General features: G+C 45.6%; 1 pseudogene; it reads left to right on the top strand.

Annotated features, from left to right (window-relative positions):
• Positions 1-27,553, top strand: part of LOC114787582 (sorbin and SH3 domain-containing protein 2-like) — a 44,006-nt pseudogene that overhangs the window by 6,787 nt on the left and 9,666 nt on the right.

The following is a 27,553-nucleotide window of genomic DNA, read 5'->3' as shown; positions in this document are numbered from 1 at the left end:
GTCCTTGCACCAAGAGGACTTGGAGTTTCATGTCTCATCCCAGATTTATTTAGGTTTGTTATAAGGGATTGTGAGGATGCTTTGAGGTAGTATTGTGTTTCCACAGCTCAAAGATAAAAACTCCTAAGAATCGGCCAAATCTGAGCAGGGTTTTTAGAGTGTGAGAACCTTTCAGTGTAACTTTTCCACAGAACTGCATTTTGGATATATGACACTTTCAAGCTTATCAAAAACTGTAAAATGCAGATAGGTGTATCTTGCTGTGCAGAGGTCCAGACCTTAAGTGGTATTATCAGTTGAACTTTCCAGACGGCTCTTTAAATAGGATGCGGGCTTCTGTTGGAGCTGGTGACAACCAGCGAGCGGGGTTCTCAGAGTGCCCATGTCTGGTCTGAAGAAGCGGGCTTACCTCCAGCCTGACCATTAAAAGAGCAGTTTTGACCATTTTTTATAGTTTGGAATGGGATATTCTGTACCAGTTGTACAACAACAACATGGCCACAATACAAGTTTGGAAGGTTTTTGTCCTCCTGTACACTTGTAGTGATGCTGTTGTCACTTTCTTAAACAAATGAGCATTTACATTATTAACAAAACAAGATCACTTAAACCCATATGTTCCCTGGTTACTGTATAAAAAAAGGTAAGATTAAATCTCTGGAAGGGTACGCAGTTTGCACATCCACTGCCATGATGCCAAGGTCTAAACTTTCTTTTGTTGCGTGTACACAGTGCCTATCAAAGGCCTTTTCCTCCTTTCTTGTGACGTGCCAGTATACTTTGCTTCTGGAATCACTCAGGCGCCACACTGCATTGTCATGTGGAAATATTCAACCGATTGTGCCGAGTCCCTGGCTGAGCCGAGTCAAAAGCCATTACATCCTGCTACGCTGAATTCTCTGTGACAAGTGGCTTGTCTGGACTGGGGCTATATTAAGGGAAGGGGGCACACCACTGCTCATCATCTGTCCAGGATTTTCCATCTTCTGACCCGCAACCTGAAAGGTTCTTCCCCCTAAAATTCAGTTTGTGTTTGTTGCTCTCTGCTTCCCTTTTTTGGAAGAGCTCCCAGATCGTGTAGTGAGGACATTTAGTTTTCCACCAAGGAGGGTATTCACACCAAACATGTTTTTACCCTAAATTCCATTTAAGCATAATTATATGCCTATGTGCTCCATATAGTCATAACCCTGCCACCAGCATCAGGGTTTGTGCTGAGTTTTTATTGATCTGTGGATGAATACTATCTGCCTCTCAGGCAACAGGGCCTGTGCAGGGTTGCTGCAGAGTAATTGCACCCGGGGCTCCATCGCACCCCAAATTACAATCAGAGGATAAACCACTGCAGGACCTCCTAAATGAAGCAGCCAGCAACACTAAGGCAGTAGCCAGTTCGGCACACAAAATGGGAAAACACAGAAAAACAGATTTTTTTTTTGTGTGGCCTTGACAACCATCCTTTTATTACACCCTGGCCTTTCATTTCCCTCTTCAGTGACTATTAAAAGCATTTCCCATTCATTTTGTGGCAGTCCAAATAATTTAAAATAGGATTTTCTGTTAATAAAAACATATATCACACACTCACACGCACACTTCATTTTATTCCATCTTATTTTTTAGCAAAGTGCCTCAAGGGACTTTAGTGGCACCTTGGTGGTTCAAGATATGAGCCTGCAACCCTTCAGTTATGAGTCTGCTTATACATACTTACTACCATTGTGTCCCTTAACCCTGAGTTGCTCCAGGGGGACTGCCCTACTGATTGTAAGTGGCTCTGGATAAGGGCGTCTGGTAAATGTCATTAAATGCAAATAGAACTCAAGACTAATTGTAAATGACAAAGATCCTCTCAACCTCAAAGCAGATACTCCAGCCAGATAACCAGATAACAATATCTTTTGACTACAAAAGAAAGAAAAAATTGCCCACCCAAAAAAATGACATTTCTAAATAACCCTAAACTTTTGTACGGTAGCGTATATTCACACACACCTGTTTGTTTTCTCATCTGTGTGGGAACCAAGGGTAAAAAACACGTATTATAAATGTGAAACCCCCTCTATGTAATAAAACTGTCGGGGATTGGCGCAGGGTAGGAGAGAAAGGAGACAAATGCACTATTAACAAACAGGTCATATACTAGAACTCAAGTATTCGACAAACAGAAAGAGTGAAACATGGTCGGCACTGTGTAAAACATTGATGACCGGACAGGGACAGGACACAGCAGGATACATTTATACATGTAAACACAGATGCAAACTATCCTGGTAATCAGGGCGACATTAGACACACACAAGGCACGCCACAAAGTCGGGCTTATGACATAAAAGTTTATAAAACATTCCCAAATGTATTTATGTACACCGTTTGTTAAACTGTTTTCTTACAAAATGGTTGTTAGTACACATGGTCCATAATAAGATATGAATACAAAATACACACAAATGCATCATGTTGTTTTGAAGTGACGTGATTGCCATTGTGAAACGCTGCAGCACAGCACACAGCACACAGCGAAATGTGTCCTCTGCATTTAACCATCACCCTTAGTGAGCAGTGGACACCTTGGCAGCTCGGGATTCGAACTGGCAACCTTCTGATTACGGTCCGCTTCCTTACCTGCCAGGCCACCACCCTTTTGAATGGCAGTCTGGCCTTCATGGGACAATGACAGGGCATGACAAACCACTTAGTTCACTTTCAAACGGCAGTTACGGTCTGTGGTAGATTTATATGACCACTGTTTAACCACTTAACACCTCTTTACTTTTGACAGCTCCAGGAATGCAGTGGAAATAAAATGCCACAGTGGTATATGTGGTCTCTTCCACCTGCATTCTGTTCCACTGATATAATTCTTCATTAACCAACCCTGAATCTTCCACTCCCACACTTCTTTTCACCTCAGCGGCCTTTGGCAGGATCCCCAGCTGCATAATGAACTATGAAACATCTGAGGATTTGCTGATCAGCGACATTGGCAACTGGGAGACGTAAATCAAATTTTGCCCATGGGCCCGGTCTGAATTTGCTAATGATTTAGTGATTAGAAATGCATATAGCATTGAAAGTGATTAAATAAAGCGGTGAGCACATGTCTAGTCAGAATGATAAATCTTATTAATAAGAAACCGCCGGCTTAAATAGCAATTGGCCTTCTGAGCCGCTGCGCCAGTGAAGTCTCATGTATCAAAGTGCGGGCTCGCTCTGTGTAAAATGTCTGTCGCGCAAGCGGCTGCAGCCGCGTGGATGAGATTTACTGCGCCTGCTTTCAAATCGCTTAAGTGAGTTTCCGCCTCCGTTTTTTTGACCGAGCGGGCCAAAGTTTTTTTCCTCTCGCTAGACACGGTTTTCCTTTGTTCAACCAATATGGTTGACTTCACAAATGGGGTCGGTTTTCTATTCTTAGTGCTAGTGATGTTTTAAGATGGGAATCAGATGTCAGCTAAATAGGTGCATATCAAAACAATTGCCTAGGAAATCACACAAAAATCTAAAAATGCTCACAATATTTACATGACACAGTATATCCCATACAGTGTAAGCATTCCTTGGCTTGCTCTCAGTAGACAATTCGCCACTTATGCCAGGAAAGGCCACAAGCCTTCATCAGTCAATAATGTTAATGTGCAATACCGCTGTAAGGCTGTCAGCACTGCTTTAATGTTACATCTGCAGGGCACATCCACTGGTGAATAAGAGCTGTTACTGGGAGGGTCGAAGTAGGAGTTCAAGTAGGATTCTGAGCTGTCACCAACTTTGAAGTGATGCGAACTTTGCACCAATGCACAAATCTCATCACTCATTCGCCAGCCAGAGGGCCAGCTTTCCATGCTCTTTTCACTAGTTTTGTCTTTCTCTGTCTCTTTTTGGACCAGTGAAATTTGTCTCTTGAGGGCTGCTCTCCGGCTCCGTTTTCCGGTCCGGAGATTTATGTTGTGTCCTTGATTTCCTTATTGTGTGAATTTTTTGTTCATTTGTGTAAATATATGCCTGCTGTGTTATGTCCTCGTCCGGTCATTGGCCATTTTCCCTGCGCTTGAGTTGTGTGCATCAAGTTCCAGGTTCAAACCCCACTTACTACCATTGTGTCCCTGAGCAAGACACTTAACCCTGAGTTGCTCCAGAGAGACTGTCCCTGTAACTACTGATTTTAAGATAAATGTAATGTAACTACTGATTTTAAGATAAAGTGATAAATGTCATGAATAAAAAAAAAATTACCTTGTCTTTTGTTATTAAATACCCTTTTTGTTAGTCATGTGCTTGTGTCCACTTTTAACTTGCCCTTCCTTGCCCACATTATAAAATTCCATCTCAGTCAGAAAATATATTAGCTGGAACAGGGCAAAATAGGAAAATGCAGTAATGTTATAAGTCTGCTTCCTTACCCACTAGGCCACCACAGCCCTTATGTGGGGATTGAACCTGTTACCTTGTGGTCTCCAGGTTCAGAGGTGGGTGTGTTACCCCCTAGGCTACTACCACACAATATGATACATTTATGATGTAGTACAGTGCATGTTTGTACAAATTTTAGAAATGTGTTTTTGAGCTTGTGCGAATTTCTGAAGGGGAAAACTTTCAATCAGTAACATAAATCTAAACTGAAACCAGGAAAACCAGCGTGTTTAAGAATACATCCCTTCATTGTGAATTTCTTCGGTTTAAGCCACCAGCCCGTGTCAGAAGCCGGCTGTATTCCGGATGAGTGTACCCAGAGGGTGTGGCGATTTTGGGACCAGATTAGCTTGTGCATCATCCACTCCACCACCGTGCATGACATGTCTCCACAGGCCAACCCTGTCGTTCTTCTCTGGCCACTAATTGGTTTTATTTGTGCACAGACGCTTTACGGAGTTTGCCGTACGAGATGTTTTATGTTGACGTTTTGTTTTGTGTTTTCACTGGGAGGTCACTGTAATTTTCTACATTTTCAGTCACGTATGCAATTTTGTGTGCACCACAATGAACCCCTTTCATTTTTAATGCTTTGTTGTATTTGACTCAATGTTGTGGTTCATTTGAATGATGTTTTGTTTCAAGTTATTTATTATAAATAATTGCAGGTTTTTATACTTACAACCTGTGGTCTGATGATAATGCATCAGGCTCCAAATTAAGACAAATTTACATCAAATTAGAATAGGATGTTTAAATAAAAAACACGTGCAATGAGGTTTGTTCTGCAATAAAGTTACATCACCACATAGAACATTTATATGCTAATCGATTTATAAAGTACTTTACCGCATTTGAGGTCTTGATTCATAAAAGTACAAGACAAAGTGGTTAGAGCAATCACACCAAATTACATCGCTTCTCTGCCTTTTGGCTAAGATCAAGTGTAGTATCTGGGGCAGTGGTGGCCTAGCGGTTAAGGAAGCGGCCCCGTAATCAGCAGGTTGCCGGTTTGAATCCTGATCCACCAAAGTGCCACTGAGGTGCCACTGAACAAAGCACCGTGCCCACACACTGCTCCCCGGGCGCCTGTCATGGCTGCCCACTGCTCACTCAGGGTGATGGGATAAATGCAGAGGATAAATTTCACTGTGTGCACCGTGTGCTGTGTTGCTGTGTATCACATGTGGATAAATGGAATCACTTCACTTCACTTTACTTTACATTTGGTTTTACAGGGGCATCTGTGGCCGAGAGAGTGATTCCGAATACACATGCAGCACATGAATTAAATCACAAAGCATTGTGACTTTTTTTCCATAGACTTTAATGTTATGACAGACCAAAACAGTCTAAAAACAGCATATGCCTAAAAGGCTTTTAATCCAGCTGCCAAACCCCAGCGACCAGGTACAACTGCCAACCCAAAATGTGTTTCGGTTGCCAGGGGACGTCTTCTCAGTCATTTTGTTTGGCTCACTGTTTGGTAATAGCAACTAAACAGAAATTCTGGATTAAAATTAAATTTTAAATCTCCCCAAGTGAATCATTTACTCATTAACATTAATGTATTTCTGTCTGTTGTCATACGTTTCTTGTTCTTGCAGTGTCATTTTGTGCCTTTTAATTGTGTTTTAATTGTGATGTGTTTTTCAGATGGATAACTCAATTAGCCCCCCTCCCACTGTACTTTCACTAGATTATAGGTCTCCATGGATGGAAAATGGCTTCAACGCAGTAATGGATAATGCTCACCTATATAGGCCACAGGGAAGCCCAATTACAGTATGGCACTGCTGGCTTATCGTTTTTTAGCTGTGGAGCGAAGGAGTGCCGCTTTAATAGTTTCTCCGTGCTGTCACAGGGCATTACTGGAAGAGGCAGCTTTGTCTTATTCAGGCGCAGCGCTGTGCAGTCGGTGCAGCATCATCAACAGCGTTTGCTGACAATGAATAAGACGTCTAAAAGACAAAGGTGGCTCATTTCACTGCAATGGGCACTACATCCTTAGCATTAGGTGCTAAACGTTGCTGGAAGTGGACATGCTATGAATAGAAATTGTATTTAGAATGATCAGAACTTCTGTTTTAGAATAATGACAGTAATGTTGCATTAATGAATCTATTGCACAAATTGTATTCAGTTGTCATGAAATTCAACGGCCTGACCTTTTATTGCATGGCCTTTCATTGGTGAATTACTGTTTTTGTTGCTTTTTTATTTTGCGGGTGGGGTGGGGTACATTGTTCAGTGCTATGCATTAATTGCCTTGCACCAAAGTTCCTTTAAACGTCCATCCCACCACTGCGGTGAGGAGTTTGATGCCTCTGTTTTCAAGGTTAACCCACTGTCATTCCAATCAGTAAAAACTGTTGGTATTCACAGTGTGGTTCTTCAGAAGAGTTTCTGCAGCAGAGGAATCACATTTCTCCCCTCGGAGGGCTTCAGTTTGGAGATCGCACAGTTGTGAATTATTGATGTGTGGGGTTTTCCTAGTCAGGACGTGATCCCGTTTTGAAAGCGAAGGAGCGACATGTTTAGTGCTGGCTCATGTCTTGTACTCATGGTCTTTGTTTTTCTTTCAGGATAGTGATAGTGCCCTCTGTAGTGCAGTCAGGAAAAAAACATCAGCATGAACACAGGTATGTGAAATTCATACCTCCTCAAACCCATTGCACTCTTTTTAAATTCATATATTGGCTGTTTAATTAAATACCTCAACGGCAGCTTTGGAAAAACAAAAATGTGAAACACCTACTGCAAGACTTGGCACCCAGTGAGCCGAGCCATCCGGTTCCCATTTAGCTTCCAGCAGAGATGCAGCTCCAGCAAATTAGCATGTGACTGGTATTATCGGTGTTCAGGGGTGGCAGTCTGCCAGACACTCTGTTTATTACACACACACACACACACATGACTTTCTGACATCTAAAACTGGGGAAAATGCATGGATATAATATATTTTTTAATCAATGCCTCGCTGATTGGTTATGCTTGCTAATTACTTACCTATGCACCACTCTCCTGGTCTGCGTAGGACCTTAAGTGCCCCAATTGAGCTGTTAGAATGAGTGTCATTTGCCTGCCAAAGCATAACTCACATATTGCCTTGTAATAACAGATTGTGCTGATTGAATTGCATGCTGGGAGATTGGTGCTGGTAATAAAATGTGATTTATTGCTTCAGCAATCATCCAGACATGAGGTGCCTGCCCAGAAGCCATTTATTTTTGACCTATAAGTTTATGTTCAGCAGTTATTATTACACAGCCTCCACCAGTATTTTTTTCAAGATTGAGAACTTCTAAGCAAATATAAGATAAATGAAGTCATTTTGCTTTAGTTTGAGTGTCGCAGGTTGAAGCTTTTCATGATTTTTTGAGAAATTATTTGGCTTCGGTAATGCATGTGCTTTTTTGTACTGGGGTGCATGAGCTTTTTTTGTTTGTGTGTGTGTGTGTGTGTGTGTGTGTGTGTGTGTATGCATGCACGTTGCCATGGAAAATGCGCTTTCTCAGATAGCGGAGGATGTGCTCGCAAAAGCGCCTCGCTGTCTCTCACGCTGGCCCCCATGAAGAGGGTCCAGAGCTCCCCAAACCTTTGTACAGCTGCAGGTATTAACTTCCACAGCGCTTTAACACTCACCCACCCTGCTGCACACACAACAGAACAGTGCCGGAGAGGGCTCGGTGCTCCGGCCTTGGCAGAACGTCAGCACGGTAATGGAGACATCTGAGCCTCTGAGCTTTTCAGCCAGATTCAGCAGTTCAAGGCACACTTAGAACCATTGGTTTCCAGAATAAGATACTGAACTTGATTTGCTTCAGGGATCTGCCCCTGTAAACAGTTATTATAATTTGCTCTGGTTGATGTTAGTATTATAAGCATGAAAATACTGGAAAATTAACAGGATGTGTATGATAGAGAAAGGTCTGTAACTGTATTATTTAACACTTGCACTTGAAAACAGACATAAAAATGCTCCAAAAGCAACAGTTTCAGACCGAACATGAAAAACATGATAAAAATGTTGTTTGGAAATCTATTCAAATGATCCAAATGTTGAAATGGAAATGCAGTTGTCCTTTGTTGCTTTTGTCTGAAAGCGGCTTTCTTTCCACTATTCCTTTTTTCTTTTTGTGTCTATTTGCCCTGATCATTCATGACCCATCCTTCTCAAATATTGTGTCTGTCATTCGGAGCCATTAATCTTTCTTTCTCTTGTCTCCTTGACTTCATTTCACCATCTCTCTTTGTTAGCAGCTCTGTCTCGCACTAAACAACTCAATCTATCAATCTTTGCACACCCTGCAAGAATATCTAAGAAGCTGACACGTACTTGTTTAAGAAGTACTAAAGGACACAGAAAGTGGACACAGTCCTTTTCATATGTAAATGTGGGGCCATTACTGATATCTACATTAGTTAGATATTGCAGCACAGGAAAATTAGTTCCCAGTGTTCCGAACTCTAAATAATGGCAACTAGTGACGTTTTCTAATATCGTCACGTTTAGTTTCATCTTGTGTCTGTGCCATGTAGAAAATGGTGGTCCTCAGGGCGTACAAAATGACTCTGCCATAGGACATCACTTGATCCAGAGGCTGTGTTTGAAATGTAGCTTCCTTTAAAGTCGTCTGAATTAAGATGCATGACACCCTTCAGCCTTGCTGAGCCGGTGCATTAGCGATTAACGCTCCTCCCCTGCCGTCCCAGTGAACCTCCCTGAGTCTGGAACTCCATGGGAGACAGCAAAAAAAGCTATTAAGGCCTGACAAAGATATAAAAAAACACTCTCCGTGCCCCATTAATTTTTAAACATGGACAGACACACACTATTCTTTCCTTGCATTTATTTGCACTGTGCATTTATAATAAAAATCATAGAAGCTCCATTTTGAGTAGCTGCAAAATGTATCTGCATATCTGTCTAGACCTCCAGCTTTGCTGTTGCCATTTCAGCAAAACTGCAATCCCTCCTCACAGTAAGTGTGGCCAAAGCAAAAATGGCATCAGCCAATTAAAGCACAGAGACACAGATATTAATAAACCAACAAAATCACCGCACTACTCAGAAATCTGCCACCAGAGAGACAGTCTGTAGAACATGAATCATATTTCACTGCTGTGCATGTTCTCTTGCATTGCTATTATTTTGAACTTGCCAAACAATATACTGTTATTAATTAAACTAATAGGTGACATTTCTCACCTCATCTCAGTGTACGTGACTTACATTCATTCAACGTTTAGGTCGTGATCATTAGATTCAGCAGTTTGCTTACCGTACTACATTTCTTTTCCCCCAGGGAGTGATTCGCACTCATCAGACTCAGGTAATTCATTTTTTCAGCTACTTACATATGAAATTAGAGAATTATAGCAGTGATTGAACAGTCATCAGTGGATTGCATCTGTTGTTGTCTTTGAGGCCACAGGCACTCAGTTTCCATTGGCTGTTGATTGGATCAGTATTCTGACTTGATCAAATCAGAGATGGAAAGGACAGTAAGATATTCTGTGATATCTGCTGCTGACTGGGACAGAATCTGTCATTAAACATGAGTAATAAAAATCAACTTTAAACAAAAACACATTCACTCAAATATAATCAATGCAATCAATGTAAATAATATGATTCCACTTTCCGTATTTTACATGGGCAGTTAACCTTTATTTCTTGCTGTTAAAATACCTACAGTCCAGTAAATGTGCATTAGCAATCTATGATAAAAATGTGAAATAAAACTGGGTGTGTGTTTGAAAATTTGTGTGTGATTTTGTGTTTTCTGTAACATTGTGTGAGTACCTTTGGCTGACTCTATGCACGCCCTTGTCCGCAGATGTGTGGCGTTCCCGCAGTGCCACAGATGGCCTGAGGAATGGAGAAGCAGGCAGCTCCTCACTCACAAGTAAAGGTTTCCGGAGCGTCAGGCCCAGCCTGCAGGACAAGAAATCTCCCACCCCGGTAAACCCTGCTGCTGCTAAATCATTTGCCACACATTACTGCACCCAGACTATCCACTATCTTTATATACACATTCACAATTTACACGCGTGGCATTTAGCAGACGCCCTTTTCCAGAGTGACTTACAATAGTTACAGGGACAGTCCCCCCTGGAGACACTCAGGGTTAAATGTGTTGCTCAGGGACAAAATGGTAGTAAGTGGGGTTTGAACCTGTGCTGCCACCATGCTGGTTCTGCTGGTTCAAGTGCATTGTGTTTTATATATAAACATAGTATAAAATGAATATAAAAGTGCACATTGATCAGCCCACAGCACTTCACCACTAGTAATCTGAAGGTTCATTACTGATAGTCTCGTGCTCAATTAATTTCACATTATTAAGTTATTGGACAAGAACACTAAATCAGAACACTTTTGACAGATTTGCAGAGTTAGTGTTGCTCTGCTTTTCATTTATAATGCAACAGAATTTTTTTTTCTATAACAGATAAAAACAATCAGTCATTTAAAATGATTTGTTGAAATACATAAAGTACAGGCAAATCAGATTTTCCGCTCACTGGCAGTCTTCGTGCTGTGTTGCAGAGCATTCGAGAAGCTAATCAAAAATTCATTTGCTGCTTCAAAAAAGTATGTGTGTGAAATTACAGGGCAGCAGCGGTCTGGCCTCAGATCTCCTCAAACCATCTCAAACTGTCGGAATTTTGTGTGAAAGTAATACTTCAATTCACAAGTAATCTTCACAGCAGTTTTTGCTCATTAATTTTCTTCTTCTAGGATTCTCACTTTTTTTTTTTCTAACGTGTTTTGTGTTTCATCTTTCTCGACTGGCTCACTCTGGTGTCAACCAGGTCCCCCTCCCACCCCCTCGGAGAGAGAGCTATCATTTACCTCCTACAGGTGTTAACCCTCCCTCTTACAGTTCACTGGCTGCTCTGGATGACCCGTCTGGACCTAACTTCATATCTTTATCACAGGGTGATCGACACATAAATAAAAAATCCTGCACAGTTAGCGAGACTAGCACAGCATCCTGTTCCTACTCTGAACAAACCAGTTCTGCCTTCTGCGCCTCCACCTCTGCTCCTCCACTGATCCCCTCCTCCACCATTGCTGTCGATAGTCCCAGCAGCAACACCACAAAAGTCCAAATTCGCAAGGTCTCGTCCCTCAAACTCACTCCAGCTACAGCTCAAGACCCCCCTGTCCACAAGTCCGATGCAAATCCACCGTCCTTCCCTAAATCAGACCCTCCCAAGTATGCATCTGCTTCATGTGCACCCCCTTCCAAAGACACCACCCCTGCGCTCCATAGTGAGACACACACTGCCTCTCTCTCCATCCAAATCCCCCCCCACAGGCCAGAAACGTCCACAGAACCGGTGTCCAAGGATCCCCCACAGCCTGCTGGAAACTTGGTGGTATAAATAATTTACACAGTGCTTGTTCTGCCCATATGCTACTAACTTTCCTCCACAGCTACACATGCACCTTAATCAGGCTGATCCAGCAACTCAAGGTTAACTGTCTTACTCAGGGACACAATGGGTGTAAGTGGGGTTTGAACCTGTGACTCTGTGGTCTTCTGGTTCTTTGTTTGGTCCCTGTGTAATCCAGGTTTACCGATATTGTGTGATATTTCTTCATCCTACAGCACGAACTCTACACTTTCGCCACTTCAGAACCATATTTAACCGATTTGTTTGCTTTTCCACCTCAGTTCCTCTCACGCCTTCCCTCTCTCCCTCCTTCCTTTCACCCTATCCTCTAGCCCGATGTATCACGAGGTGGCACTTCCTCCCCCTCGGGAACCATGTCCCCCGATCCTGCGTCTCGCCGCTCCCCCTACAGTCGTGCCATCCAGTACTCCCCGGACTTTCTGTCCTCCGCCCTCTCTCCAACACCGTACACCCCACAAGAAAAGGGGGGTGCAGGAGGGGGAAGTGGTGTGTTTTGGGGCTCAGTCTCCCCGGTGGCCTCACCAGTTACCGTGTCGGCTCTCAGTCACTACTCCTCGTCCACGGCCGTCCTGGAGGAGCTGCAAATCTGTGGGCTGGACTCCTCCCCCTGCACATCAGCCACACCTTCTCCCTCCTTCAGCCACGCCTCGGTCGCCCCCAGTGACGACCACATCCTAACTGCCATCACTCCTGCCACAGGCATCACCATGGCTGCGGTCACTAACGTAACTATCCCAACCAACCGCTCTGGCCCCATGCTCTGTGGACACACTTATGCAACCATGCAGTCAAAATCAATGCCTTTCATCACCTCAAATGCACCACGCTGCTGGCTAGCTGCCTGCATGCATACACAAAAATGCACTTCAGATGCATGTTGATCCTATCCTAACCCATTTTGATGAACATATTTCATAATTCATGCTTTGGTTTTGTCCAACTAGTGTATCTGTTACTACTTACTGCATTGCTATGGCAAATCTGTGCTCTGTATGAACTCATTCTACATTGTGCTGTACATAACCTGTAATAGATTCTTGTTGTTGTTTTTTTTTTTGCTATTAAATGTGATGGAGACTTTTCCACATGAAAAAGCAACTTTTAAAATAAATGACCAATATTTTCATAATTAATTAACTATAAAAAAAATTATGTTTACGTAATGGTAACCTTGACTATTGTCCTACCCTCTGTCTGTCTAAAATGTGTTGTGCCTGTTACACTTTCATGTTAGCTACTCTAACTGAATGTTTTCTGTAGCATTTATTTTGTGTAACCATTCATGCCATTAGACAATGTCTTTCGTCACTGTGATGCATCGGTGCTGCAGTCCTGTAGGTCCCACCTGCTCACTGACTCACCTGCTTTAAATGTCCTCAATTGATCATTTTCATCAGTCTAACATCTCTCATCTCCCCTGTGTTCCTCAAAACCAGGCAACAATAAACGGCAGTTCAGGCTATGCGGAGAGGTCCTTCTCACCTCCTGCCTACCCCCCTCCACCACCCAAATACAGCCCAGGGGTCATACGTGTCCAGCAGAGTTTCAGCTCAGGTGAGCTTCTGACAAATAATAGCATTATAGCATTTCTATAGCTGTTCTAATCCAGTGGTGGATGCATCGGTAGATACCAATTTATGTAAATTGTCTGATTATTCTTGTTTATGAAGTTAAGATGTGAAAGACATTTTCCTTGCTTAAGTTTGCATAAGACCTGCTTTCATCAAAGGCCAGCACCCTGAATCCCTGCTTGAGGGTGGATATTTGTCTTTAGTCATCCTATCAGTCTGGTTGATTTGCTAGGGTAGGGCACGTCTGCAGCTGTAATGATGGTGGTGCAGTGTAGTTGTTACCATACCTTGCGGCTCTCGCTGAACCCTTTAATGTTGCAAGACCACTCTTGTGTGGGCAGTTAAGAGAATTAGTGAAATCAATCAGTGAATTCATAAAATCAATGCTTCTCGGTCACCTTTGGGCAAGTCTTCCCCAAACATTGACACCAAGTAGAGTCAGTCAGTTTTGATCAGTCATGATCAGAATCATCCAGTCTTTTCAATCACAGTACATTATTTACTGAGTGATGAGCTGGATCCTTCGGAGGTAGCGCGAAAGTTTAAATGGCCATTCAGGTACCTTTCTTCCCATCAACAGCTTGAAGGTCATTTGTAACACCTACAAAGTTTTCAGTAGCAAGGGAGTTATCTTCTTAAGCTCTTTTTTTTTTTTAAGAGGGGACCTTCTTCTTGGTTCCTAGGTATGCTTGTCCTTTGTTTTACCCCACTTACCCCCCTTCTTTTGTATTTACACACTCTACCCCTGTCCCGCCTCTCACTCGCTCTCTCCCTCGCTCTCTTCTCTTTTTCTCTCTTAGATTTATCAGAGTCAGTATCACGGGGGACGGTGGTGCAGGGTCAAACTACGGTGAACAGCACCGTGCCCATTGCTCGTTTCTCAGAGGAGGAGAAGAAAGTGTCCGTAATCAAAGCGCCACATTACGAGGGCATCGGCCCTGTGGACGAGTCGGGCATCCCCATTGCCATCCGAACAGTGAGTACTGTTTGACTTAGTATATTGTTGGCAGACAGGATTGGTACCGTTCGTCCCTGTTGAAAGTGTCAAGTGCTCTAGTTTCAGGAGGTGGGAATTTGTTTATGAATCACACTTATTTCTGGTGGGTGTTTTATTGTTGTTTAATTTGCCAAATTGTACAGAGAGGGGCTGGTAAGTGGTGCTTTTGTAGCAATTAAGGTTTGGTCTGAAACAAAAAATTGATTTGCTTAAAAGCACTGTCATCAGGCTTTCCAACCTGAACTGGTCTGAACTGGTAGCTGATAGAAATGTAGTTGCATGAAAGGATAGGTCTCCCTTAGCATATTAATAACTATTTTTTCTTTTTTTTTAACAGTAACTATGATCCAAGGTTTCTGTCCTATTTGACTATTTGACTAGTTAACATTTTAAATGGTGGAGTTATTTTTATGGTATTTTCAGTGCATTTTACATGAGGGAGGGGGGAAATACCTCAAAGCTCTGCAAAGCCTCTAAGAACATTTTCTGGTAACTGGAATGGTTACTATGGAGCCTACATTGGCCCATCTCTGATTATCCTTCAGCCAGCTGGGTTTAGTGGGCCCTGGACTGTCATTCAGGACTAAGACAGCTTTATGTCTCATAGAAAGAGAGAGTTTGTCTGTTGTAATCACTTTATTGCTTTGAGGCCTTTAGGATGATTTTCTCCACTCTCGTTGCTGCAGGAAACATTTAATTTTCTATTTGTGACGCAGGTATTCATCAGCAGTGCTCTTGACACCCACATATATCCCACGTTCTCTCGTTTTATTATGTCTGTCTTCCTCAGTCTGCCTCTGCTTTTTGACCTTTCTGTCCTTTTCCACATCCCCATACTCCCCCTCATTGCTCTCTCTTCAGCTCTGTAATTGGCATGTTTGTTCACTGTCAGATAATGGCCACAGGTTATTTCCAGAGTGTCTCTGCGGACAGCATCCTTTCAGCAACCATTTAAATTTACTGTCAGACAGGCCACCAGGACAAGAGCAGATTGGCTAGTGTGTGACTCTGTAGGCAGAGGGAAATGATTGAAACTCTTTGGTTTATATAGACAGTGGACCGGCCGAAGGACTGGTACAAGACCATGTTCAAGCAGATCCACACAGTTCACAAAGCAGGTGAGAAATGTAATTCTTTTTAATTACATTGTTTATGTTGTAATACTGAATATTGAGCTCGTATTTTTGCTCTGGGAGTAGTGAGACATTTTTTGTAATACAATTTAAAACCCATAAGGGAAATATAGATTGTTGTGTTTTACCTTCTTAATTTACATGTTTTACTTACTTACTTTTCTTCTAATAGACTAAATTTGATCTTGGAAATAAAAGCTCCTGTGAATAAACATTAATATATTGCAACCCAGAATCAGCACCTAAATCACCCAAATCACTTTCATTATTCTGTAATTGCCTGTTTTTTATGTTGTCACTACATTGAATAAATTCATGGAATGGGCATATAAAGGGTCGCTGATCTTTTTATGGGCTGACACCATGCATCTTTATCCTGCTTAGCTGGCACAGAGGGTGACAAGATAGCATGTCACAGCAAGGCTCATAGACCTGTCCAGCACTGTTAGATTTGCTGAGCCACATAGCTGAGTCTAATCTGTTGCTGTTAGAAACTGCCCTGCCTGCTTGTGTATATTCACCTGCATCCTTATCTTTAGTAGTGCTGGCCAGAAATCTGTCTATGTAGGACTGCACAGAGAATTTGTTCACCCTATTAACACTTTTGCTGCGTAAAAATGTTTTCATTACTAGGGCAATTTTATGGAAATGGCACAGCATACACACTCATGTTTTTTTTGTAGCATTGGGATAAGGATGTTTTTTTTAATCTAATGAGGCTGTTTTTATTTTCATCCTTCCCGTTTTTTACTGCCAGATGATGATTATGCCGACATGTACAATGCTACATACACTGTCGTCAGCAATGGTATGTATGGATTATTACAGTCACAGACCCATGAACAGTGTATTTCAATATTCCTTGTTGCCTCATTTACAGTTCTACTTTTTTCCTTTTTTACATCTTTCAGACAACTATAATCCTGTCCATGCCCACCCTCCACCTCGTACACACACATACCGCCCACTCGCCAAAACCACAGACGAAAGTGCTCCGTTCCTCAGAGACCCGTCCCCTGTGCCTCCGCCCCCACCTCCTATGCCCTCCTTGCTGCAGCTCAGGTCACGTGACAGCGACCGGGGACGTGATCTATCATATGACATGTAAGATATGACATCCCACACACAGGTTTGGTCTTTGGTTGGATGTATGGATTGAGGGATAAATGTGCTTAATTCTTTCAGTTCTTAATTCTACAGTTAAGAGAATCCTGTACTAGTGCACGTTTTAGCCATTTAAACTGCTTTTGTATAGCTACTATATAAATGTGGTAAAATATCGGACATTTTACTGTAAAGCTGAGCTCTAAACGAGAACGCCAGTGGCTCTAAAATGACCTTCTGATATGGTACAGCATCTCTGAACTAGTACTGCTTGTGCAGTGAAAATTGCATTGAGCTGGTTCTGGTGCATTGCAGGGCTTTAAACGTCCATTCTTCTCGGGAATAACTATTCTTTTTAAAAACTGCAGGAATGAATGGGGCCCTCCAGACAGGAAAGTAGATACTCGAAAGTACCGTGCTGAGCCCAGGAGTATTTTTGAGTATGAACCAGGAAAGTCCTCCATCCTGGAGCAGGAGAGACCGGTGAGTGCTCTCACTAAATGAAAATCACACTTTTAAATCACATTACACTAGTGGGCAACCAATTCATTTACGTAAAAAAAGGAAATAATTACCCTCTTCATTGCCCATTCCTGCACTTAACATTCAGATTATATATTTTTATTCTGTGTTGAGTGGGAGATCCTTTATATGTGAAGAAAATCTACTTAGAAACACAACAACAGATTCATCTTGATTTTTCATTTTTCAGTTAACGATCTTGACTGTCTCTTTTCCCAAAAACAGAATATTTGTAAATCCACAGACTGACTTCATAACACATATTATGTTCCAGCAGCACATCTTTATATGAACCATTGTTATTTGGAGAAATTCCTTAATGAGGAGAAAGACGTAGGAAGCTGTAGGTTCTGCTATGTAATTTGATCATTGCGTGAAGGAACATTTCTGTTGCTGTTGTTCTTCATGGAATAAAACAGAATCCCAGAAAAAGTGACTTGTGACAGTGTGAAGCTGAATGGAACCTGTACAATATGTGCATATAAATGCATCTCGAATGAGGTAATGAAATTGTTAGAATGTTTAACCTGACCTTTACTCATGCTTTGATGTAGAAGCGACAGTGGTTTAGTGATGTGATCAAATCTTTTTTTCTACTCACCATGCTTCTTTATTGGGCTTCATCCACTGAATGTGCTAGCATGCTGAATAGCATCAGTGAAAGACGGGCATGTGGAATTCAGTTGAGCCGTGGCTGTATCGTATGGTGTCATTTCACTGCTTTCTCTGTCATTATTTTCCTTCATTGCTCTCTCACATTTATCAGCCTGTCCAGAGAGTACTTTTGATGGAAAAGCCATCTTTAAAACAATGGTTGTTTTGTGTGTGTGTTTGAGAGAGAGCAAGACTGCTTGTTAATGGGTAATAGGATTTTTTTTAGAACTAATGCGGCTAAAATGGTGACGTATAGTCAAGTGCCTAGAAGGCCTGATGGACCCATGAAGTGGTTCGCAGCTAATAAACTACGTTTCCCACAGGTAACTGTGGACCTAAATGTCAACCACAGCCCGCACTGCAGCGTGCTGAATCATAGCCCCACTTTGGAGTGAAACGCCAGCGGTTATGGCAGGGAAAAGTGTCCCAGGTGGGCATGAGTGGGAGGTGTGGGAGAGCTGAACGCAGTCAGGGCTGCAGGGCGGGGGAAGAAGTTGGGAACATGCTGCCCTCTACTGGATTAAGCTCAGCATTGCATTTTTCATAGTGCCTATGAGCACCCGATGACTTTTTTCAGTCACCTCTTAGCTTAAAGACTTTCAATCTTTATTTTTAAAATAGCTGAGCTGTTACATTAGAATTTTTATTGTTAATGTGGAGCCACAAACAAAGCAGCAATGCAGAAACACAAACGAATGAGAAGAACCACCATTTTATGTCTGTGTTTGTGAGTTTTTGTACCTGCGCGTTACAGTGATTGAACCGCTGCTTTTTCATTTTACCTGTTGAGGCGCTTTCCATCCTGACCTTGTTTTCTCTTCCATCACCTCGCTCCTTAGCTGCTGCAACTCTGCCGAGCTCTCAGCCATTAAAATCCATCTCCACCCTCCCCTCTCTCTCTCTCTCTCTCTCTCTCTACTTCCTTGCACCTCCTTCTTGTCCCCCTTTGTTGCTTTCCTGCTCCAGACATGTGGTTTAAGCCCTGATGACATAGATATAGAGAACGAACCTTGGTATAAGTTCTTTTCTGAGCTGGAGTTCGGCCGGCCGGTAAGTGAGGGTCCTGCCTTGTCCACTCGTGTCATGTTTGCTCTGTCTCCCCACCCTCATCCACCAGCTTTCTTCACCAGACTGGCTGGAGAAAGGCAGGCTGATGCCCCTTTGCCTCCATGGAAGCCCAGTGCTTGGCATGCTGTGGGCGGCAGCTACTGTGTTGTCTCCTGCTTATGTGTGCTTGTGTGCTCCCTACCAGCCACTTGCAGACACTGCTAAAGCATCATGGACATGACTGAGCATTGAGCCGGATGTGTAGGATTTAGAAGTACATAACCACTTTTACATGTTTCTGCCAAAGAAAGTTGCACGATTTAAACTCATTCAATCATATGCACTTTTCTGAGAGACTATTTGAGAAGCTTGCAGTGGATACTGCAATATTCACACCCCTGTTAAAATACAAGGTTTATCTTATGTACAAAAATGATGTTAAACAAGTTTTCCCACCTTTAATGTGACGTATAAGTCATGATGTGCTATGATGATATTTAGTTTATGGGCGTGAACACCTCTGCGTCCAGTTTATTGTAACTTTTCAATATATTTAGTTATTTTTCTTTTGTATATTTGCCCCATAACAGATTTGTTGTATTTTTCAGTTGGATTATACAGGTTACACATCACATTCAAGGTGGGAAAAATAACGTGGTTTCATGTTTTACATCACAAAACCCTGGCATTGAAATAGGGGTGTGTATTTTTTTCATATCCACTGTGTAATAATTAGGGACACAATTATTGCCGACTCCTCCCCACACCCAGCTTGTAAGGTTAGTCATACCTTGGCTTGACAAATCACATATCTCACATACTAATAAAGAAGACTATTTTTTTTAGACCTTTACACATCCCCTTTGTATCAGAAGCCAGTGTTCAGTGTCTGAAACTGTTGTATGTGCTCAGTTTCACTAGTGAGGTTTTGGTTGCTTTGTCTTTGTGTGTGTGTTTGCTCTAACAAATGTAACTCTACTGCAGTCCATACTCGCATTGTGAGACAGAGGAACAGTTCACTCTCCACTATGCACCCGGTCACGTAGCCAAAACACACAAGCACACCTTTTTTTTTTTGCCGATGAAGAGAAACATGTTCAGCGAGACCGACAGACTGCTAAACATGGCTGCCTGAATGGCACCAATCTCATGTGCTTTAAATGTTTCAGCATTCATCTAGCAAATAATGAGGACACAAAGGATTATTGGATATAGTTACATTTACAGCATTTATCAGACACCCTTATCCAGAGTGACTTACAATTAGTAGTTACAACAACAGTCCCCCTGGAGACACTCAGGGTTAAGTGTCATTTCTAAGGGACACAGTTGTCGTAAGTGCAGTTTGAACCTGTGACTTATGATTCTTTTGGACTTCTGGTTCATAAGTGAGTGTGTTACCCACTAGGCTACTCCCACCCAACTTTTTCTTTATGAGGCTGTATGTGTGTACTCTTATGTACACCTGTTTCCTACAAATCCACAAATGACAAATAATACAAATTTACAATGTTTAGGGAAAAACGACTTTTTTTTCTCCCTCTCACAACCTGTATGTGTTTGTGTTGTAGTAACACCATTAACATATCTTGGAAATAGAGAAAGTTGTATTTAGTGTAAGTGAAATGTGTAACCTGTCCCAGTTGAAGCCTGAAACCAATATTTTAGAAATTTTGACAAAGTCACAAATTACAGAGCCACCAGACAGTTTTACCTCTGTTAGGGATGTGGTTTCAATTTGGACAGTGAGTGAGAGAATAAGTGAGTGTGCGCCTGAATGTAATTACAGCCGGAGTAAGCGCCGGAGTCCTGTGTACATCCTCCTGTTTCGCTAACTTTTGTCACTGTCTCCACATGTTCTGTTTTTTTTTCCCCCATGATGCCACTCTGCTTCTCCTCCACCTCATCTCCACTCCTCCTCTTCTCACTGCTGCTTTGGGGCTCAAGCCTCCTAAAAAGCGGCTGGATTATAATCCAGACAGCTCCTCTCGTGCCTTCACCGAGGTAATTCCCTGCCCGCACCATTCCATGCTGTGCCAGATCGCCCTTCGGCTTAAAGTCTTCTGATTGACCATCATAGGGCAACATAGTTCAATTCCAAAAAGCGAACTGGTTTTGCCAGTTGTAGTTGTCTGTTTTGTATTATTGTATCATTAAGGTGTTATTAAGACCTCCTGATCCTTTCTGTTATAAAATGTGCTCACAGGGAAAAAAAATTATGCAAAAAAAGTGCATGTTAGTATCTTCTTCTGCCAGGTCTTTGTGTCCTTTCAAAGAAATTTTGCAATTATTCATTATGCATCCATGCTGATTTAATTGTATTTTATTTAAGACAATCCTGACTATCACCATGAGCCTCATGTGTGGGATAAAGATGTCCAGGGTTTGTTCGCTCTGGTCCTGGATCAGTAATGATTGATGCGCACTGCTCTATGATGCCTCGTAGCTCCACTCCAGACTCCATTCCTGGTTTTAGCAAGGCAGCAGCACCCCATTGTAAGATCGAGGCTGACACTTCTGTAGTGCTTTCTCTTTGTCGTTTTGGAGAGAACCTAGGGAGGTCAAGAGGCAGGGTTAGAATTAATCACCGTGCCGTTTCCCAGCGACCTCCACGGTTTGGGCGGGCTATGAGGACAAGGACTGCCTGGCAGCAGAGGGCCGGTGCGTGATGGTCGAGCTTTGTTCATAGAGACTCAGGCTTCTCTTTTGTTGGCTGCTCTATTCCAGACTTCTCTGTACCTCAGCCACGAAGAGAGAGCACCCGACCGACCGTCAAGGTGAGTCAATTGCTTTGTTTTTTGCTCTTTAGCACCCTTACAGAGACAGGGACTTTACCACAAAGGACAAAGCATCAGCATCCTGATATGCCTTCACTGGCCAAGTCGGATGATCATTTAGCAGCCCATTGTCACGTTTTGTTGTTCACACATTGTGTGTGTGTATGTGTGCATGTGTTTGACAGTCGTCACACTCTCCCTAGAGCTGCATAAATTACCCATTGATCGTGGAGCCTCTATTGTGAGCCAACAGCAGCCCCTGTGCCCCCCCAGTAAGAGCTGCACGTGCAGCCCAGTCCCACTGGGGCTCTTTTAGCTGCAGTGTATAGTGCTTTACATGCGCACTGAAGGATAAAGAAGAGTCCGTGTCACAGGTTACCGGGCTCAGGACAGGCATATGTTCTCCATTTATATTTTGAGTCAATTTCTATTGGGAATGTTTTGTGGACAGTGCTGCCAGCGACTACAGAAAGAGGCGGAAGTCGGAGCCGACTGTGAGTCAGCAAAACGCTCACAGTGAGCAGAATGCCGTACAGCCGCAAGCCCACCAACCCCACAGAGGTAGCACACTGAAGAAACCCGCGGCCCACTCCTCGCCCTCATCACCATCCCGAACTAAAGGTACTAAAGGAACGTTCATGGTGTCTGTAAAAGTTAAAAACCCTTTACGTGACAAAGTCCATGTTATTTTTTTACTTCATTCAAAACCATTCAAGCTACCATTCTAGAGAAGCAGAATGATTAGATACTTTCTAATTTTACTTTTCTCTCACTCTCTCTATCTACACACTAAATGTCTATTATATCTTCTCTCACATGCTCTCCTTCTTTCCCTCCATGCTGCTGTGTTCTGGATGTGTAAAGTCGGTGAGGTTAGTGAGATGTACTCACCATGTTTGAGCTCGGGCGTAGCGGGCATTGCCCGCTCTCCACCCCGTTGCGTCTCAGTCCCACCCTGCCCCTCTTCTCCCCCTCCCCCTTCAAGAAGCTCAAAGCGCTCCATCTGCTTCAAGAACGGCTGGCAGACGTGTCGGCAGGACACCGAGAGATGGAGCAGTGCTGAGGATCCAACGCCACCCAAGCTCAAGTCCCGCAGCTGTGATGACCTCCTCTCTGATGGGCACCAAGCTGGTCACACCAAAGCACCCGCTGGCCGCACCACCCGGTCAGAGAGTGCCGGGTCTCTGGTCTGTGATGGTGAATCACCCCAGTCGTCCACATCATCTGAACCGCATCACCATCATCGGAGAAGGGCCCATGATGCACCAGGTTTCCTCCAGCTGTATAAGAAAATGCATCGCATCAACCGGGCCGACCTGCTGTCATCAGAGGTCATCCGTTCAGTCCAGGCCCGGATCTTGGAGCTGGAGAGGCAGCAACACCGGAAAAGACTGACGGGGTGGGCACCCTGGGGTATGGAAGTGCCGCGGGACATGGTACCCACGCGCATCTCAGAGTATGAGCAGCTGATACAGAAGTCCAAGTCCATGCCGAACCTAGGTGACGAGGCCACACCATCAGGTGCGACTACACCTGGCTCCTCGTCTCGTGCCAGCAGCAGTGGCTGCCCAAAGCGCCGCTTCTCCATCGAGTCGCTCCTGGAGGAGGATGATCAGCACAACCACATCCATGACCCAGCACCATCCTCCGCCTCCCTTCCACCGGAGAGGAGGCCTCGAAGCCCACCAGAGGGTCAGCCACGCCCAAGCTCTGATAGCCTGATGCCATCATCATCTGCCCCAGCATCACTCCAACCTCCACATCTACGCCCACAACACCAACGCCCAGCCAGCGCCACACATCAGGAGCAGCCTGACTATTCGGACAGTGAGGTCGACGCGGCCGCCTCAGACTTGAGTGACTTCATCCAGATGGAGCGCATGTCCTACTGTAGTGAGAGTGACTTCGACCACTGCTCCTTCACCTCCTCAGAGAGCATCTACGGCTCGGGACCTCACCAGCTCCTCCATCACAGTCACCACCATCATCACCACCACCATCAGAAGCCCCACAGCCAACAGAGCCTGGGACAGAGTCAAGGCTTCCAGCACCGTCACCCTCATCAGCTCCTGTAAAGGCCGCTGTCCTGCTTCCTACACCCGTTTTACCACCATGCTGAAGCACGAAAGGGAGAGTGCTCGCAAGGACTCACGACCACCATCCACCACCCCCATGTCCTCCACCCAGCGGTCTTACACCCATGAGACTGACCCAGGCCTCTCCAAGCTGGCCTTCTTAATCAGCCCTGTGCCTTTCCGCCGGAAAAAGGGCTCCCCACCCAGTACAAGCCAGAGGCGTGGCCACTCTCGTCCAAAAGCCAAATCGTCTGTCTATGAGGCGCTGGACTTCGCATTGCAGGACATCTACGACCACATCCGAGCAGAGAAGCGGAAAGGGGAAAGCGCGCGCCTGCCAGATGACCGGATCCTCCGTCGGTTGTTGAAGGAGCTGATGCCGGACGTGCCAGAGAGGAGCTCTTCTCTCAGGGGCCATCGAGGTGGGCACCACAACGGGGAACCGTCCCCTATCTGCCACCAGTACCACCAGCCTTACCTCCACCAGGGCCAAGGCTGCCCTAGTGGCTACGCTTCACCCAGTGGAGCTGTACCCAGTGCCTCTCACCAGAAGATGCAGCATCATGCAGACGCCTCCAACAGCAACCACCACGACTACTCAGGTGGTGAAGCTGAGGCTCACAGCTCACTTTTGCCCCACAGCCAATCATGGCTCAAGAGCTCTGCAGTCCTCTGGCACCACCCCAACTCCTTGTTATCATGCCTGCACCATGTCCGTCGGGGTTGTGTTCCCAGAGATGTGCATGTCTTTCATTTATGCCTTTCCCTTTTTTTAAGTTTATTTACCATTTATTATACGTATATGTACAATGTGTAAACAATTATGATTTGTAATTATTTATTTATTCACATTTGCATTTTTTATAACTGTGTTTGCCTGCAGTATTGTCTTTCTGTGCATGAATTGTACCGCCATGAACCTTGAACCCCATTGTCCTGGCGTCTGTCATGGAGAAATAAATATTATTGTGCTTTGGTTTAATTTTCCTTCTGTTGGTCTGCTGAATGACGTCACCGTTGTACACACCCTACATTGTATCTGTTGCCTGCATGTATAGTTACGTGGTGACATCTTTGCTTCTAAAGACTTTTGACCTTACCCTTTATATTCTATACCAGATCAGACACATGATGCGGGCCGCCACACTCCTCAAAGCCGGAGACCCACACCAGACAGAGAGGTGAGCTTAAATTATGTTAAAAAGTATTTATTATTAGCATTGTGTCAGACTATGTTATTTAAAAGTATGCCTTTAAATAAATAGTGTGATGGGAAAAGCTTCCCTTCTCCCTCCTTAGCTTTCAAGATCATTCAAAATCTGACTTTGTCTGGCCACAAAACTGTCACTGCACCATGTAATCAGCCCTCGCAGTAGAGGCTCATTTGATTATTATGCTTCATTATTACTTGGACAGAACTTCTACTACTTTATTTGTGCCTGAATGGTGGCTCTCTCTCATTGTCCATAGGTCTCATCTAAGCAGATGACATATCTCATTCTGTCTTCTCTCCTCCATCAGAAACAGCCTGCCAGAGCTATATACGATTTTAAGGCACAAACGGCCAAGTGAGTACAACCTGTTGGTGCAAATGGCACCAGGGCACTTGCATGTTTATGACATCTCGGTGCAGCAACGTTCAAGCTTGCATCTCATGCATGTCCGCTGAATGTACTGCTCATGTTCAATATTTCTGTCACGACTACGGACTTACGGGGGAAGGAAGCGCAGAGGTTTGACATGCTGGGAACGGGGTTTTATTAATATAAACAATAAAGAAATACAAATAAACAGCGGCGCGGTGGCCGAAAACGATTTAACTTAAATAACGAACTGAAACTAACCCGTAGGCGTGTGGCGATTGCCAGAACTCAAAGCACATAAAACTAAACAAGGTCAAGTTCGTGCAGAGAGTTCACGAAAATGCCAGCGACCCCGAACGGGCGGAAACTTCCGGCATTTATGGGGCGTCAGGATTGGGTTCCGGTGTGGAGCCCAGCCGCAGGCAATCCTGACAGAGCCCCCCCTCCAAGGGCTACGTCCTCGGAGCCCCAACAGTACCATCAGTGGAGGCGGCGGGGCGGATGGCGGCAACCACAGGGCTCCTGCCCTGCTGTATCCTCCCCTTGGAGGACCCGGTCCCTCGGGCTGGCTCCCCGGCATGGTCAGGCGTGGCGGCCCCGGTCCCTCGGGCTGGCTCCCCGGCGTGGTCAGGCCTGGCGGCCCCGGTCCCTCGGGCTGGCTCCCCGGCGTGGTCAGGCCTGGCGGCCCCGGTCCCTCGGGCTGGCTCCCCGGCGTGGTCAGGCCTGGCGGCCCCGGTCCCTCGGGCTGGCTCCCCGGCGTGGTCAGGCCTGGCGGCCCCGGTCCCTCGGGCTGGCTCCCCGGCGTGGTCAGGCCTGGCGCCCCGGTCCCCTCGGGCTGGCTCCCCGGCGTGGTCAGGCGTGGCGGCCCCGTGTCCCTCGGCCTGGCTCCCCGGCGTGGTCCCGCTTGGCGGCCCCGGACCCTCGGCCTGGCTCCCCGGCGTGGTCCCGCTTGGCGGCCCCGGACCCTCGGCCTGGCTCCCCGGCGTGGTCCCGCTTGGCGGCCCCGGACCCTCGGCCTGGCTCCCCGGCGTGGTTCCCGCTTGGCGGCCCCGGACCCTCGGCCTGGCTCCCCGGCGTGGTCCCGCTTGGCGGCCCGGACCCTCCGGCCTGGCTCCCCCGGCGTTGTCCCGCTTGGCTGCCCCGGACCCTCGGCCTGGCTCCCCGGCGTGGTCCCGCATGGCGGCCCCGGACCCTCGGCCTGGCTCCCCGGCGTGGTCCCGCATGGCGGCCCCGGACCCTCGGCCTGGCTCCCCGGCGTGGTCCCGCCTGGCGGCCCCGGACTCCCGTACCTGCACACAATAATCAGGGCCGATCCATCTGGGTACATGTGGGCCCTGTCTCCACATGTCCCCTCTGACACGTCTTGTGTCACCCCCTGCACCGCGCAGGGAGATTGTCCCAGAGCCTCCGGCGACTGTTCCAGGCACCCCAGGCTGGTGCCTTCTGGGACTATGCAGCCCCTCTCGCTGCACGGCCCTGGTGCCAAGGGGGGGGCATTGCCAGACCATCCGGCTAGCCCCTTCTGCGTCCGTTGGGACAAGCAGGCCCTCTTCCTGTCTGTCCCAGCTGGGTCCTCATGCCTACCCGGGGGCTCTATGGCGCTCCACCCCTCTGGAGGCAGACGCAGGCCCATGCCTGGCCCGCCCTCCTCACTGGCTACCGGAGGACCCAGCTCCATCGCTTCCCCACCTCCCCTCCCCTCAGGAGGAGTCCCCAACCCGAACTGCACCCCCCCAAAAAATTCTTTGGGGGAGCACCCCCCCCCGGCTGGACTTAGGGGTACCTTGGGGCTCGTCCACCTCGCCTTGGACCGGTGCAGTCAGGTTGGGAACTCCCTCCCTGGGGTTCGGCTCTGCTGCTGGGTCACCATCTGGTGGACACAAAGAGGGGAAGTGGGGGCGACATACGGACACATATGCCACGCACACACACACAGACAGAGACAGACAGAAGAGAGGGTCGTCTAGTTCCCTCTCTGAGCACTCCGGGACCTCCTCAGGGGGCACAGCCAGGATCTCGGGAGGTGCGACCTTCTCGTCGCCCGCCAGTGCTTGGTCTTCTTGCCCCGGATCCTGACTGGCGCTGGATGTGGTGGAGGGGCAGAGTTCGATCCCTGGCTCAGGCTCTGGCCGATCAAACTCCGCCCTCAGTCTCTGCTGGAAGTCCCGAAAACTCCTGTCGGTCTCTCCCTGCTGCCAGGCAGCGTCGCTGGAGATGGTGGTGGGCGTGTGCCGTGGGGGGTGGTGGACGTC

The sequence above is a fragment of the Denticeps clupeoides genome, chromosome 4 (assembly GCF_900700375.1).
Source record: "Denticeps clupeoides chromosome 4, fDenClu1.1, whole genome shotgun sequence".
Lineage (NCBI taxonomy): Eukaryota > Metazoa > Chordata > Actinopteri > Clupeiformes > Denticipitidae > Denticeps > Denticeps clupeoides.
This window is presented reverse-complemented; position numbering and strand designations above follow the sequence as displayed.